Genomic DNA, 16,651 nt, shown 5'->3' on the forward strand with positions numbered 1-16,651 from the left:
CTGGTGGTGTGCGCTGAGTGTTTGGCTGGCGGTGTGCATGGTCTGGTGCTTGGCTGGTGGTGTGGGTGGACTGGCGCTCGGCTGGCGGTGTGTGAGTAGTTACTTTCTGTTGGTCACTGCACACACTGCTTGTTGAGTGACACTCCACGCAGTCCATCAATTTGTGTAGTTCCAGTGTCAGAAATGTGGGCGTGTGAAAGTGATGGGCCCTTGAATGGCGCTGTTTGCTGGTGTGAGTGTTGAAATGTGATGGGTCCGCGGCTGGCGGTGTGAATGTTTTGAATGTGTCACACGTACGAAAGGTGTATGAATGGCCTGTAAAGAGGTTGGTGCCTTGACGTGGCTTTACAGCTCACGAGCTGTGAGTCAGTGGTTCAGTTTATCATACTTGCAATTATACACAGTGTATTTCATTTTTGTGAAATTACTTGCGTATACAATTGTATGTACTGAATCATCACTCACCCTCGTGCCAAATCCAACCAGTATGTGTGTGTGCTTGCGGATTAGATGGGTGTGCAGTAATAATTGTTTTTTTTCTCTTTCTGCATTAGGGTGTACCTTGTCCCTTATTGTGATTGTTGTAATGTGTTGCTTTTATTCCAGATGGTGTCAGTGGTCTTGTTTGTATCAGGTATGAAAGGTGCGTGAATGGCCTGTAAAACGGTTGGTGCCTTGTCGTGGCTTTACAGCTCACGAGTTGCGAGTCACTAGTTCGGTTTTTATGCATTTATTTATTGACAGAGCATTTCATTTTTTTGAAATATCTTGTTAATAAAATTTTATATACTGAACCATCACTCGCCCTCGTGCCAAATCCAACCTGTATGTGTGTGTCTTTGAGGAATAGATAGCCGTGCTTGAATGTTTGTCTTTTGAGTAACTCTGTTAAGGTGAGGTACCCTTTTACTCGGGAGAACAAGGGGAACGCTGGGTGGTAGGACATTTTTGCCGGCACGGCGATCCCACGGCAAAATTTTTGTAAAAGTGCTATTTTTACCTAATTAAGGTTTGCAAGGAGTTCTGGGTAGGAAAACATTGGGGGACCCACGCATGCCATACCTCCCTGGACTCCCCCGGGTGTCTACTTTTCAGAAATGTGTGGGTTTGGTAGGTTTCCCTAGATGGCTGTCTCGCACGGGGCCAGAAACCCAGGTAACCCCTCTTGCAAAAGCTGGAGAATTCATGTCCACCAGCTTTTGCAAGAGGGGTTACCCGGGTTTTTGGCCCCGTGCGAGACAGCCATCTAGGGAAACCTACCAAACCCACACATTTCTGAAAAGTAGACACCCGGGGGCTTCCAAGGAGGTATGGCTTGCGTGGATCCTCCAACGTTCCTTTACCCAGAATCCCTTGCAAACCTCATTTTTTGCTTGGAAATAATCATTTTTTTTCACACGTTTTAGTGTGGGAAAGCGTGGCATCACTGGGCTCACACAAATTACCTCCCACCCAGCGTTCCCCAAGGTCTCCCGATAAAAATGGTACCTCACTTGCGTGGGTAGGCATAGCGGCTGCTTTAGGAAAAGGCCCAATTCATACTGTGGAGACAAAAACATGACCTTTAGCCAAATAATCTTATTTTTTGAGGGGGTCACCTGAGCTTTTGGCCCGGGGCTTGGCAGGCATCTTTGGAAACTACCAAACCCAAACAGTTCTGAGAACTAGACACCCGGGGGAGTCCAGGGTGGTATGGCATGCGTGGGTCCCCCAATGTTTTCCTACCCAGAAACCCCTGCAAACCTGAAATTTTGGTCCAAAAACCAACTTTTCCATACTTTTTTGGGTGGGATCTCGCTGCCGGAACAAATGTCCTACCACCCAGCGTTTCCCTTGTTCTCCCGAGTAAAATGATACCTCACTTGTGTGGGTGGGCCAAAGGCAAGTGACTTAGGCTGGGGTGCTTAATTTGTAAAACGTAAATATGAGTAAAAACTACCTTTTTCAAAATTCATTTTTGGGGTGTTCTACTTTGGGGCACCCACACAAGTGAGGTATCCTTTTACTCGGGAGAACAAGGGGAACGCAGGGTGGTACGACTTTTTTGCCGGCACGGCGATCCCACGCCAAAAAGTTTGGAAAAGTGCAATTTTTACCTAATTTTAAGGTTTGCAGAGAGTTCTGGGTACGAAAACATTGGGGGACCCATGCATGCCATACCTCCCTGGACTCCCCCGGGTGTCTAGTTTTCAGAACTGTTTGGGTTTGCTACTTTGCAAAGAATACCACCGAGCCCCGGGCCACAAATTCAGATCCCCCCCCCCAAAATCAAGGTAGTTTTGCAATAAGGTAATGTAAATTCACCACCGTACGATTTGAACCGTTTCCTGTTGCAGCCACTATGTCTACCCACGCAAGTGAGGTACCGTTTTTTTCGGGAGACCTGGGGGCACGCTGGGTGGGTGGAAATTTGTTGATCCACGCAGATTCCAGAACTTTCCACCACAGAAATGTGAGGAAAATGTGTTTTTTTGGTCACATTTTTATGTTTTCAAGGAGTTCTGGGTAGGAAAACATTGGGGGACCCACGCATGCCATACCTCCCTGGACTCCCCCGGGTGTCTACTTTTCAGAAATGTGTGGGTTTGGTAGGTTTCCCTAGATGGCTGTCTCGCACGGGGCCAGAAACCCAGGTAACCCCTCTTGCAAAAGCTGGAGAATTCATGTCCACCAGCTTTTGCAAGAGGGGTTACCCGGGTTTTTGGCCCCGTGCGAGACAGCCATCTAGGGAAACCTACCAAACCCACACATTTCTGAAAAGTAGACACCCGGGGGCTTCCAAGGAGGTATGGCTTGCGTGGATCCTCCAACGTTCCTTTACCCAGAATCCCTTGCAAACCTCATTTTTTGCTTGGAAAAAATCTTTTTTTTTCACACGTTTTAGTGTGGGAAAGCGTGGCATCACTGGGCTCACACAAATTACCTCCCACCCAGCGTTCCCCAAGGTCTCCCGATAAAAATGGTACCTCACTTGCGTGGGTAGGCATAGCGGCTGCTTTAGGAAAAGGCCCAATTCATACTGTGGAGACGAAAACATTACCTTTAGCCAAATAATCTTATTTTTTGAGGGGGTCACCTGAGCTTTTGGCCCGGGGCTTGGCAGGCATCTTTGGAAACTACCAAACCCAAACAGTTCTGAGAACTAGACACCCGGGGGAGTCCAGGGTGGTATGGCATGCGTGGGTCCCCCAATGTTTTCCTACCCAGAAACCCCTGCAAACCTGAAATTTTGGTCCAAAAACCAACTTTTCCATACTTTTTTGGGTGGGATCTCGCTGCCGGAACAAATGTCCTACCACCCAGCGTTTCCCTTGTTCTCTCGAGTAAAATGATACCTCACTTGTGTGGGTGGGCCAAAGGCAAGTGACTTAGGCTGGGGTGCTTAATTTGTAAAACGTAAATATGAGTAAAAACTACTTTTTTCAAAATTCATTTTTGGGGTGTTCTGCTTTGGGGCACCCACACAAGTGAGGTATCCTTTTACTCGGGAGAACAAGGGGAACGCAGGGTGGTACGACTTTTTTGCCGGCACGGCGATCCCACGCCAAAAAGTTTGGAAAAGTGCAATTTTTACCTAATTTTAAGGTTTGCAGAGAGTTCTGGGTAGGAAAACATTGGGGGACCCATGCATGCCATACCTCCCTGGACTCCCCCGGGTGTCTAGTTTTCAGAACTGTTTAGGTTTGCTACTTTGCAAAGAATACCACCGAGCCCCGGGCCACAAATTCAGATCCCCCCCCCCAAAATCAAGGTAGTTTTGCAATAAGGTAATGTAAATTCACCACGGTACGATTTGAACCGTTTCCTGTTTCAGCCACTATGTCTACCCACGTAAGTGAGGTACCGTTTTTTTCGGGAGACCTGGGGGCACGCTGGGTGAGTGGAAATTTGTTGATCCACGCAGATTCCAGAACTTTCCACCACAGAAATGTGAGGAAAATGTGTTTTTTTGGTCAAATATTTATGTTTTCAAGGGATTCTGGGTAACAAAACCTGGGGGTAGGCAGACGAGTCACCCCATCCTGAATTTCCCTGGGTGTCTAGTTTTCAAAAATGTATAGGTTTGCTAGGTTTCCTTAGGTGCTGGCAGAGCTACGGCGCAAAAACAAAAGGTAGTCTTTTTGTCCGAATCGTGCAAAATTTCACTGGGAAATTGAGGTGCGACCATGCTGCGTTTTGCGCTGTTTCATGTCGCAGCCACTATGCCTACCCACGCAAGTGAGGTACCATTTTTTTCGGGAGACCTGGGGGCACGCTGGGTGGGTGGAAATTTGTTGATCCACGCAGATTCCAGAACTTTCCACCACAGAAATGTGAGGAAAATGTGTTTTTTTGGTCACATTTTTATGTTTGTAAGGGATTCTGGGTAACAAAACCTGGGGGTAGGCAGACGAGTCACCCCATCCTGAATTGCCCTGGGTGTCTAGTTTTCAGAAATGTATAGGTTTGCTAGTTTTCCCTAGGTGCTGGCAGAGCTACGGCGCAAAAACAAAAGGTAGTCTTTTTGTCCGAATCGTGCTAAATTTCACTAGGAAATTGAGGTGCGACCATGCTGCGTTTTGCGCTGTTTTATGTCGCAGCCACTATGCCTACCCACGCAAGTGAGGTACCATTTTTTTCGGGAGACCTGGGGGCACGCTGGGTGAGTGGAAATTTGTTGATCCACGCAGATTCCAGAACTTTCCACCACAGAAATGTGAGGAAAATGTGTTTTTTTGGACAAATATTTATGTTTTCAAGGGATTCTGGGTAACAAAACCTGGGGGTAGGCAGACGAGTCACCCCATCCTGAATTGCCCTGGGTGTCTAGTTTTCAAAAATGTATAGGTTTGCTAGGTTTCCTTAGGTGCTGGCAGAGCTACGGCGCAAAAACAAAAGGTAGTCTTTTTGTCCGAATAGTGCAAAATTTCACTGGGAAATTGAGGTGCGACCATGCTGCGTTTTGCGCTGTTTCATGTCGCAGCCACTATGCCTACCCACGCAAGTGAGGTACCATTTTTTTCGGGAGACCTGGGGGCACGCTGGGTGGGTGGAAATTTGTTGATCCACGCAGATTCCAGAACTTTCCACCACAGAAATGTGAGGAAAATGTGTTTTTTTGGTCACATTTTTATGTTTGTAAGGGATTCTGGGTAACAAAACCTGGGGGTAGGCAGACGAGTCACCCCATCCTGAATTGCCCTGGGTGTCTAGTTTTCAGAAATGTATAGGTTTGCTAGTTTTCCCTAGGTGCTGGCAGAGCTACGGCGCAAAAACAAAAGGTAGTCTTTTTGTCAGAATCGTGCAAAATTTCACTGGGAAATTGAGGTGCGACCATGCTGCGTTTTGCGCTGTTTCATGTCGCAGCCACTATGCCTACCCACGCAAGTGAGGTACCATTTTTTTCGGGAGACCTGGGGGCACGCTGGGTGGGTGGAAATTTGTTGATCCACGCAGATTCCAGAACTTTCCACCACAGAAATGTGAGGAAAATGTGTTTTTTTGGTCAAATATTTATGTTTTCAAGGGATTCTGGGTAACAAAACCTGGGGGTAGGCAGACGAGTCACCCCATCCTGAATTGCCCTGGGTGTCTAGTTTTCAAAAATGTATAGGTTTGCTAGGTTTCCTTAGGTGCTGGCAGAGCTACGGCGCAAAAACAAAAGGTAGTCTTTTTGTCCGAATAGTGCAAAATTTCACTGGGAAATTGAGGTGCGACCATGCTGCGTTTTGCGCTGTTTCATGTCGCAGCCACTATGCCTACCCACGCAAGTGAGGTACCATTTTTTTGGGGAGACCTGGGGGCACGCTGGGTGGGTGGAAATTTGTTGATCCACGCAGATTCCAGAACTTTCCACCACAGAAATGTGAGGAAAATGTGTTTTTTTGGTCACATTTTTATGTTTGTAAGGGATTCTGGGTAACAAAACCTGGGGGTAGGCAGACGAGTCACCCCATCCTGAATTGCCCTGGGTGTCTAGTTTTCAGAAATGTATAGGTTTGCTAGTTTTCCCTAGGTGCTGGCAGAGCTACGGCGCAAAAACAAAAGGTAGTCTTTTTGTCAGAATTGTGCAAAATTTCACTGAGAAATTGAGGTGCGACCATGCTGCGTTTTGCGCTGTTTCATGTCGCAGCCACTATGCCTACCCACGCAAGTGAGGTATCATTTTTTTCGGGAGACCTGGGGGCACGCTGGGTGGGTGGAAATTTGTTGATCCACGCAGATTCCAGAACTTTCCACCACAGAAATGTGAGGAAAATGTGTTTTTTGGGTCAAATTTTTATGTTTGTAAGGGATTCTGGGTAACAAAACCTGGGGGTAGGCAGACGAGTCACCCCATCCTGAATTGCCCTGGGTGTCTAGTTTTCAGAAATGTATAGGTTTGCTAGTTTTCCCTAGGTGCTGGCAGAGCTATGGCGTAAAAACAAAAGGTAGTCTTTTTGTCCGAATCGTGCTAAATTTCACTGGGAAATTGAGGTGCGACCATGCTGCGTTTTGCGCGGTTTCATGTCGCAGCCACTATGCCTACCCACGCAAGTGAGGTACCATTTTTTTCGGGAGACCTGGGGGCACGCTGGGTGGGTGGAAATTTGTTGATCCACGCAGATTCCAGAACTTTCCACCACAGAAATGTGAGGAAAATGTGTTTTTTTGGTCAAATTTTTATGTTTGTAAGGGATTCTGGGTAACAAAACCTAGGGGTAGGCAGACGAGTCACCCCATCCTGAATTGCCCTGGGTGTCTAGTTTTCAGAAATTTATAGGTTTGCTAGGTTTCCCTAGGTGCTGGCAGAGCTACGGCGCAAAAACAAAAGGTAGTCTTTTTGTCTGAATCGTGCTAAATTTCACTGGGAAATTGAGGTGCGATCATGCTGCGTTTTGCGCTGTGTCATGTCGCAGCCACTATGCCTACCCACGCAAGTGAGGTACCATTTTTTTCGGGAGACCTGGGGGCACACTGGATGGATGGAAATTTGTTGATCCACGCAGATTCCAGAACTTTCCACCACAGAAATGTGAGGAAAATGTGTTTTTTTGGTCAAATTTTTTTGTTTGAAAGGGATTCTGGGTAACAAAACCTGGGGGTAGGCAGACGAGTCACCCCATCCTGAATTGCCCTGGGTGTCTAGTTTTCAGAAATGTATAGGTTTGCTAGGTTTCCCTAGGTGCTGGCAGAGCTACGGCGTAAAAACAAAAGGTAGTCTTTTTGTCCGAATCGTGCTAAATTTCACTGGGAAATTGAGGTGCGACCATGCTGCGTTTTGCGCTGTTTCATGTCGCAGCCACTATGCCTACCCACGCAAGTGAGGTACCATTTTTTTCGGGAGACCTGGGGGCACACTGGGTGCATGGAAATTTGATGATCCACGCAGATTCCAGAACTTTCCACCACAGAAATGTGAGGAAAATGTGTTTTTTTGGTCAAATTTTTTTGTTTGAAAGGGATTCTGGGTAACAAAACCTGGGGGTAGGCAGACGAGTCACCCCATCCTGAATTGCCCTGGGTGTCTAGTTTTCAGAAATGTATAGGTTTGCTAGGTTTCCCTAGGTGCTGGCAGAGCTACGGCGCAAAAACAAAAGGTAGTCTTTTTGTCCGAATCGTGCAAAATTTCACTGGGAAATTGAGGTGCGACCATGCTGCGTTTTGCGCTGTTTCATGTCGCAGCCACTATGCCTACCCACGCAAGTGAGGTACCATTTTTTTCGGGAGACCTGGGGGCACACTGGGTGGATGGAAATTTGTTGATCCACGCAGATTCCAGAACTTTCCCCCACAGAAATGTGAGGAAAATGTGTTTTTTTGGTCAAATTGTTTTGTTTGAAAGGGATTCTGGGTAACAAAACCTGGGGGTAGGCAGACGAGTCACCCCATCCTGAATTGCCCTGGGTGTCTAGTTTTCAGAAATGTATAGGTTTGCTAGGTTTCCCTAGGTGCTGGCAGAGCTACGGCGCAAAAACAAAAGGTAGTCTTTTTGTCCGAATCGTGCAAAATTTCACTGGGAAATTGAGGTGCGACCATGCTGCGTTTTGCGCTGTTTCATGTCGCAGCCACTATGCCTACCCACGCAAGTGAGGTACCATTTTTTTCGGGAGACCTGGGGGCACACTGGGTGGATGGAAATTTGTTGATCCACGCAGATTCCAGAACTTTCCACCACAGAAATGTGAGGAAAATGTGTTTTTTTGGTTAAATTGTTTTGTTTGAAAGGGATTCTGGGTAACAAAACCTGGGGGTAGGCAGACGAGTCACCCCATCCTGAATTGCCCTGGGTGTCTAGTTTTCAGAAATGTATAGGTTTGCTAGGTTTCCCTAGGTGCTGGCAGAGCTACGGCGCAAAAACAAAAGGTAGTCTTTTTGTCTGAATCGTGCTAAATTTCACTGGGAAATTGAGGTGCGACCATGCTGCGTTTTGCGCTGTTTCATGTCGCAGCCACTATGCCTACCCACGCAAGTGGGGTACCATTTTTTTCGGGAGACCTGGGGGCACGCTGGGTGGGTAGAAATTTGTTGATCCACGCAGATTCCAGAACTTTCCCCCACAGAAATGTGAGGAAAATGTGTTTTTTTGGTCAAATTGTTTTGTTTGAAAGGGATTCTGGGTAACAAAACCTGGGGGTAGGCAGACGAGTCACCCCATCCTGAATTGCCCTGGTTGTCTAGTTTTCAAAAATGTATAGGGTTGCTAGGTTTCCCTAGGTGCTGGCAGAGCTACGGCGCAAAAACAAAAGGTAGTCTTTTTGTCCGAATCGTGCTAAATTTCACTGGGAAATTGAGATGCGACCATGCTGCGTTTTGCGCTGTTTCATGTCGCAGCCACTATGCCTACCCACGCAAGTGAGGTACCATTTTTTTCGGGAGACCTAGGGGCACGCTGGGTGGGTGCAAATTTGTTGATCCACGCAGATTCCAGAACTTTCCACCACAGAAATGTGAGGAAAATGTGTTTTTTTGGTCAAATATTTATGTTTGCAAGGGATTCTGGGTAACAAAACCTGGGGGTAGGCAGACGAGTCACCCCATCCTGAATTGCCCTGGGTGTCTAGTTTTCAAAAATGTATAGGTTTGCTAGGTTTCCCTAGGTGCTGGTTGAGCTACGGCTCAAAAACAAAAGGTAGTCTCTTTGTCCAAAGAGCTTAAGATTTCACTGGGAAATTGAGGAGCGACCACGTTGCATTTTGTGCCGTTTCCCGTGGTAGGCACAAGGCCGACCCACACAAGTGAGGTACCATTTTTTTCGGGAGACCTGGGGGCACGCTGGGTGGGTGGAAATTTGTTGATCCACGCAGATTCCAGAACTTTCCACCACAGAAATGTGAGGAAAATGTGTTTTTTTTTTCAAAATCTGAGCTTTGCAAGGGATTCTGGGTAACAAAACCTGGTGGTAGGCAGTCGAGTCATCCCATCCTGAGTTCCCCTGGGTGTCTACTTTTCAAAAATGTATAGGTTTGCTAGGTTTCCCTAGGTGCCGGAAGAACTAGGGTGCAAAAACTACAGGTAGGCACTTTGCCAAAAAAGGGTCAATTTGTAACTGCAAAATTTAGGTGTGACCACGTTGCATTTTGCGCCGTTTCCTGTCGCAGGCACAAGGCCGACCCACACAAGTGAGGTACCGTTTTTATCGGGACACTTGGGGTAATTCAGATTTGTAAATCAACTGTTATTACCAATTGAGCTTTCTTGCATTTCTCCCTTTGAATGAAAGATATTGTGTAGAAAAAAAAACTTTATGAAAAATGACCAATAATTCTCATGCTAGTATGAGTATTCCCAACTTTGAAAATGTGCAATTATATACTGTTTCTGAACTCTATAATTTGTACCCAATTCATACATACATAGGTGTCTTTCATGCAGATTATTCCATGTGTACATTTTCCAAGACAAAGTGCACTATACCCAGTAAATGAAAAAATACCATTGCAAGTTGCTGCTCAGTTTTTGGATCTGGGTTCGTCGGGTTCTTGGTGAAACTACAAGTCCCATATATCCCCACAACCAGGAAGGTCTAACGGATGTAACGGTATATTGCTTTCCAAGAGCTGTCAAAATTAGAGAAAGTTATAGGTGAAAACGTTGAGACAAAAGGCCGTTGTTTTCAACAAATTTTCAAATATTCCAATATCTAACTGTTAGTTTCTATAACGAACCCTTCATGGATTTAGACAAATGACCCCTTTCTGAATTCAGAATTTTGTCTATTTTTCGGAAATGTAAAGCTTTCCAGGATCCATTATTGCTTTCAAACTCATTTCTACCATTAACTGGAAGGAGGTGGAAAGCTCTAAAAATAGCAAAAATAGGCTATGTCCCAGAAAAATGCCAAAACTGAGTGAAAAATTTCGGTTCTCTGACAAAACACTGTCATTCCCTAAAAGCTGAGAAAATGGAGAATTCAGCCCCACAAACCCTTTTTTGATACCATATTCAGGGAAAAAGCCAGAGGCTTTCATTTGCAGCCCGTTTTTCCCATTTTTCTGAAAAAAACAAAAAAAACACTATATTTTGGTTAATTTCTGGGACCCCTCCAAGGGAATCCACAAACCCTGGGCGCCTTTAGAATCCCCATGATGTTGGAAGAAAAGGACGCAAATTTGGCGCGGATCCCTTATGTGGTCAAAAAGTTACAAGGGCCTAAGCGCGCACTACCCCAAAACACCAAAAAAAGCCTTAGCACAGGAGGGGGAAAAGGCCTAGCAGCGAAGGGGTTAAAGACCTTTCCCCCAGCTGCTATCTTCGGTGGCTGTGGGAATTGGGCCCGTGGAGCCGAAGTCCCCCCTTTGGCCACCTTACTGCTTGGAACTGTCACCTTCTGCACTGAGTCTTCTTGGACCTGCTCTTCTACTTCTAGCTCTCCATTTTCAGGGTTAAAGGGACACTCGCGTCGCCAATGCCCCACCTGGTGACACTGATGACACTTTGTCGTTTTCTTTAAAGTGGCAAAGTCTATCCTAGGTCTCTGCCCTTCCTCATTGTCCTTATTCTGACCGTTTGGCTTTCGTCCCATCCCCTGTTTCTGCTGGCCACCCTTCCCAGCGGACTGCATTTGCACCACCATCAATTTCTCCTTTAGATTCTTGGCTTTAGAATCTATCTCGTCACTACAGTATCGTGCATAACGTAGAATTTCATCTAGTGGTTTGTTCTGCCAACAGATTAAATGTTGTTGAATCATCAAGCAAATGTCAGGTCTCAACCCCAAGACAAACTTTGACACAAACTGTCCTATATCTTTGGGATCCATTACATCAAGTCCACTGTATTGCTTGAATGTTTTCAACAACCTCTCATAAAACTCATGCACGGTCTCCTTCGGTTCTTGCCTTGTTCGATCTATCTTTACCCAATCTATATCCTGTGGTGGTACCTTATCTTTCAACCAAGCTATTACCCTTTCATACTTTCGCATGACAATCTCAGATGGTCCATTAGTTCGAGCATCCCTCAATGGTTCAGCATTTGGCCATTCGACACTAGTCTTACAAGGGGTCCACAGATCAGATGGGACCACGATGTCAAACAACGTGTTCAAATCAATCCACAATACCTTCGAAATTTTAACAAACCTCTCTACCTGCTTATACCACTCTACTGGATTGTCCCGCAACTTCGGAAATGAGTTGGTAAATGCAGCTAAATCTCCTCTACTCCAGGGTACATGTACATAATTTCCGTTTGATATTTCTCGCAAAGGGAATGCCTCCATATGCATTACCCTTCCCTCGGGGGTCATCACATTTGCACTTCGCCTAACCGTGCCCTTTTTCGACCACCTTTCTTCCCATTTATCCAGTTCTCTCCACACTCGTATCCCAGCTATCAGCTCCCTTATGTGAGTTTTCAATCCAGTAGTCCTCTTCTCATCTAGATCTTGGTCTGAGTACTGTAACCTATGGTTACTCTGTAGTGCCCTTGTCCTAGATAAATCTACAGCATATCTGTCGGCCAAATTAGACAGTTTCTCGTGGAATGCTCTAGCTCTCCTAGTAGTATCCTTTGCTATGAATAGCAACTCATCTTGTTCGTACAAATCGATCCTTTCTAAAGGCACCGTTCCTTCTATAATCTCGTCTAGATCGGATTTCAGACTGGAGACATCAAGCCTTTTAACCTTTATCGCAGCTTTCAGCACCTCTGGTCCAGATGTACCTTCTGCCTCCCTCCCGTCCCAGCTCCTAGCCCTGCGCCTAGGCACTGGTGAGTTAAAGGGAGTCCTCCCCTGTTCCCATCTCTCTAGGTCCCATGCCTTTCCATCTTCTCGGGGTGGATGATGAAATACTTCCCTGTTTCTCAATTTTCCGCCTTCCCCGATCTGTCTGTTTTCTCTAGGTGCATAGTAAGGCATCCCATTGCTCCCCCTCTCTTCACTATTTCCCTGTGATTCTTGATTACTCGAAGCATGGCGGGACCTGTCACTATTCTCCTTCCTCCAATGTTGGACATCTTCCCCGAGTGTATGGTGAAGGCACCTAAACCTATTCTGAAAAGCCCGTACCGCCTCATCTCCTCCTTTCCCCCAGAGACGGGACATTTCCTCACATTCTACAATCCTAGTATTTTGTTCCGGCTGTTCTCTCTGATTTGTAGGACATGCATCCCCTCTATTCTCTTGACTTTGGCCTTCCCGGCCCTGACTGCTTTCGCTGGCCCCACAATGAGATACAGTCCCGTTACCCCTGCTTTCCCACTCTGGTTCTGTTCTTGTCCTGTTACTTGGAGATACTACGGACCCGTCCCATTCCCTCAAATCAGCTCTTAACTCTGAAAAAGATCTTGGCCGTGGTCCCCTTAGATCCATTGGTCCTCTCGGACCTCCCTGTTCTGAATTGGGACCGACAGTTGTGTCTAATGGGGTGTTCCATGTTACCGAACCTGGCAATTGTTTCCATGCATTTGTCACATTATTCCTCCTTTCCATCTCGATCCTTTCTCTATCCAATTGCCTTTGTTGTTCCTCTCTATCTCTCTCAGGGTTATAGATCGAAACTATGGGTCCTATGGTAACAGGCACCTGAAGAGCGTCTGGCAATCCAACAGACTCAACCCTTTCTGTGGTTGGCGTTTTCTGCACCACAAACCTTCCCACTACACTCTGTACAGTGTTGTTTGGAGGTGTTTCTCCACTTTTGATAGGTGTCCATTCCGATATAGGGAGTGGTGTATATCCTTCTATGTCATTCCCATCTTCCCTTGCGAGCCCTCTATCTTCTATCCTCCCCACTCTCGGAGGTGGTCTATCCATTAACAATCTGTTTATTAGATTGTCCTCCGACTCGCTTTCCTCGTCTTCTTCCATGAGATTTCCTCCTCCTGACACCTCCCTCATCGGATACATTTTCTCCACCTCAATAGTCTGTACCCTCCAACGCTTTTCCTCCTCATCCCATTTGGAATCTCGCACTGCCCTTACCGATCGCGTCAGTCTTTGTTGACGCCTGTTCAAATTTCGGTCGTGTGCAGCCTTAATCCATGCATTAAGTGCCTCAAACTGTGTTGGTCTAGGTGAGGGTTTCAGTGAGGACATGGTTGCTTTTAGCCGATGTAACACCTCTAATTTAAACGTCCCGTACCTCGGGAACTGCATTTCCTCATTCCCTTCCGTAAGCTTATTCCAAGCCCCAATCCACAATATCGTATGCAACCCCACATTCGTTGCCATGTAATGAGCTGGCGTACCCTCCGGCGGAGCCTCCTCCCCGTAATAATGTTCACTTCGTTTACGTTTAAAAATCCCTTTCAAACACTTAAAACACTTCATGATTTCTCTTTTCTCCGCGTTCGTTTACTTCCTGATGACACTCCACCAATCTCAGCGCCGTTCTCACTAACTGGCCTATCCGTACGCGACTTTCCTCCGACGTCACGCTAGCCGCCCAACCAGAGCGCGGCTCTAGCTAACGTCACACCAACCGCTCAATCACAGCGCGGCTCTAGCCGACGTCACCCGTCCCCCTTCGCAGCAGTTCCCCTCCTTTCTCAGCTCGTCTCCTCGGTCATGCACGCGTCCCATTCATACTCTGAAAAATGATTACTTCCGTCCAAGCGATCACCTTTCTTTGACTGTACGCCCACAGTCTTTCTGTAGTTGTCACCTTAACTTGGCGAAATGTCTTTCCGTTTACTTCCAGACAATCGCCTTCTCCGATAGGTTACTCACACACAGTAACTTTCGACCAGCGTCCGTTACTCATACACTCACTCTTACACTCCCCCTATCTTGGATCCACGGCGGTCAATGGTACCTCGTGACCTCCGTACTATGGTCGACAACTACCCTGGATGTTCGATACACCCAAAACCACTTAAGCTCTGGCCTGAACTTAAGATTTCACCAGTTCACCCGTTTACCAGGTTACCAGCTTACCAGGTTGCGCGCGCTCACAACCTTCTCTCATTCACACTACAGGCATTCAACTCCGCAAGACATTACAATACAAATACAACACAAAACACCGCAATCTGTTCACGCATGACCCTTTTTATACTCACTCTCCGATACTGCTGCTTTTCTCGCACCGTCTGCACCTTTCGGCACACGATTCTTCCGCTGCTCGTCTCTCGGTGTCTCGGGCCTTGGGGTAAACTAACCTCTCTAGATTACCTTCCTCAAGAAGATAACCATCCTCACTCTGCTACCAACTGCTAACGCGGGATTACTGGTTACTAATTATCTTACCAAATCCCAAACTATGTCGACTGAATCGTTGGTACCTGTCGTTGAGTAAAAGGTAATCTCGCAATAAGTCAATCAATTTAAGAACTTACACCACTCTAAATGACCACTGACCAAATTTAAGTTTTAAAGATTTAATATAAAGTCAAAGATAACTGAAGATACAAACTTCTCAAAATGAGATTCAAAAGGTAAATTGGTATCACTATAAACATGAACTTCTTGAATAATCTAAGTCTGAAGAACAAAATAATAAGTACAAGCTCAAAGACCATAAGGGTTGTCAAAATAGATATAAGTTGCAATCTCAAAGTCATTACAGAAAAGAAAATTAAGGTTAGTCTGTCCCTACACTATACTAAGTGACATCCCTACTTAGCAAGATCTTTACCCTCTAGGTGTCAGCCGTGGTGACTTCCTAAGAAGATCACGCACTTCTCTTTGTCTCTTCTCTGATGATGGGTCTCTCCTGATCAGTCTATCTGCCTACCCATCCGCTTCCTTAGGCTCCCAAAATCATCTGCTCTGCTCTCCTCCCGGGTCGCTTTCCCTAATACCAAATCACATTTCCAATAGAAACGCCCCTTAGGACGCCCCTCACGTGGTACATCTTTGCGCGGCAAACTCCATGATGGTACTCTTGAAGACCCTCGTTATAGTTGACCTTGGTTCCCAGGCTTCTTCTTCAGTGCGCTGATACCCCCTGAAATTCCTGGAAACTCCTACAGGCCTGCGCAAGGCGCCACTGAACAAAGTCCCTTTCATTCGAGCTGATTAGGACCCTCGCACCTGCATACAGCTCATCCTGCAGTGGGCCTCAAATTCCAGACTCCACCATATCTTTAGTCATAAAACACTCTCAAAGCTCTGTGCTGGACACCTCTCGACCTCTTTCCTAACGAGCACATGACGATTTAAACGACATGACATTATCTGCTCAGGCCTACTTGATTTACATGCAGCAGGTCCCTGCACTCTTAAAACGTTAGCTTGATTTAAACAGTAAACATTCTTAACTAGCATACGTTTCTAAAATAACACATCTATAAAGCATATACTTTTAACCCTAAGTTCAATAGTACATTTGGAAGAACCATGTCAACCTTATCTCACATTAATTTAGCAGCACGTTCAGGTTTGCTGTGAATTGCCCTAAGGCCTACACATAATACTGGATTTTCAAAGTTACATTTAATTCGGACATGATTCTTTTAACATGAGAACATGTGGTTTTCACATATATTCCAACATTTCTACATTAATCTCACACCGTTATAATTATAGTTACTCTACTTAACATTCTATACATTTCACTACTAAATATAAAACACTCGTGTGCAAAACATGTTTAAACTAACTACGTGCTTGTAAATATGGTGTACTTATACATTTTTTTCAAACTTGTGCTCTCTCACACTTGCCAAAATCCGGCCGCCTGGCTCAGCTCCTGTTTTGGCCATCTGCAATGTGCAAGCGCATTGGCAGAGGTCGACCTAAAAAGCTATGTAATCACTTAACAGTTCTAGCACATGGTAGAAAAATGCTAAGGGAAGAAACGTAGGTTACAGAAGACAAAACTCTTATGGATTTCCCAAGAAGCTGATCTTAGTACTCCACACAATCCAAAAGTAAACTGCCTGGGCATGCAATGTCCCCCAAATTCATTCATTTACCCCACTATTTAAGCAGATGAGTAAAGTGGCTCTAAATTGCCTTGGTGATTACATTTTAAATGGGCCTGATATGTACCACTTTCCATTGAGACTTCCTACTACATCTGAAAAAGAAGCTTCAAGAGAGTGTGCAGTGTTAACCCCCGAACTGTGAAAAACATTTGTTAATTATTTGTAATATTTGGTACAACTGGGTATATGATAGGTATAGCAGTTATAAGGAGTGTGATATTTGTTAGTAAGGGTTATGGGGTGGAAAAATATTGTACTAGCTATGGGTGTGACAACATCACTGATAAATCATTTAGTATGGGTGTTTTGCAATAGT

This window comes from Lissotriton helveticus, chromosome 4_1 (assembly GCF_964261635.1).
Source record: "Lissotriton helveticus chromosome 4_1, aLisHel1.1, whole genome shotgun sequence".
Classification (NCBI taxonomy): Eukaryota; Metazoa; Chordata; class Amphibia; order Caudata; family Salamandridae; genus Lissotriton; species Lissotriton helveticus.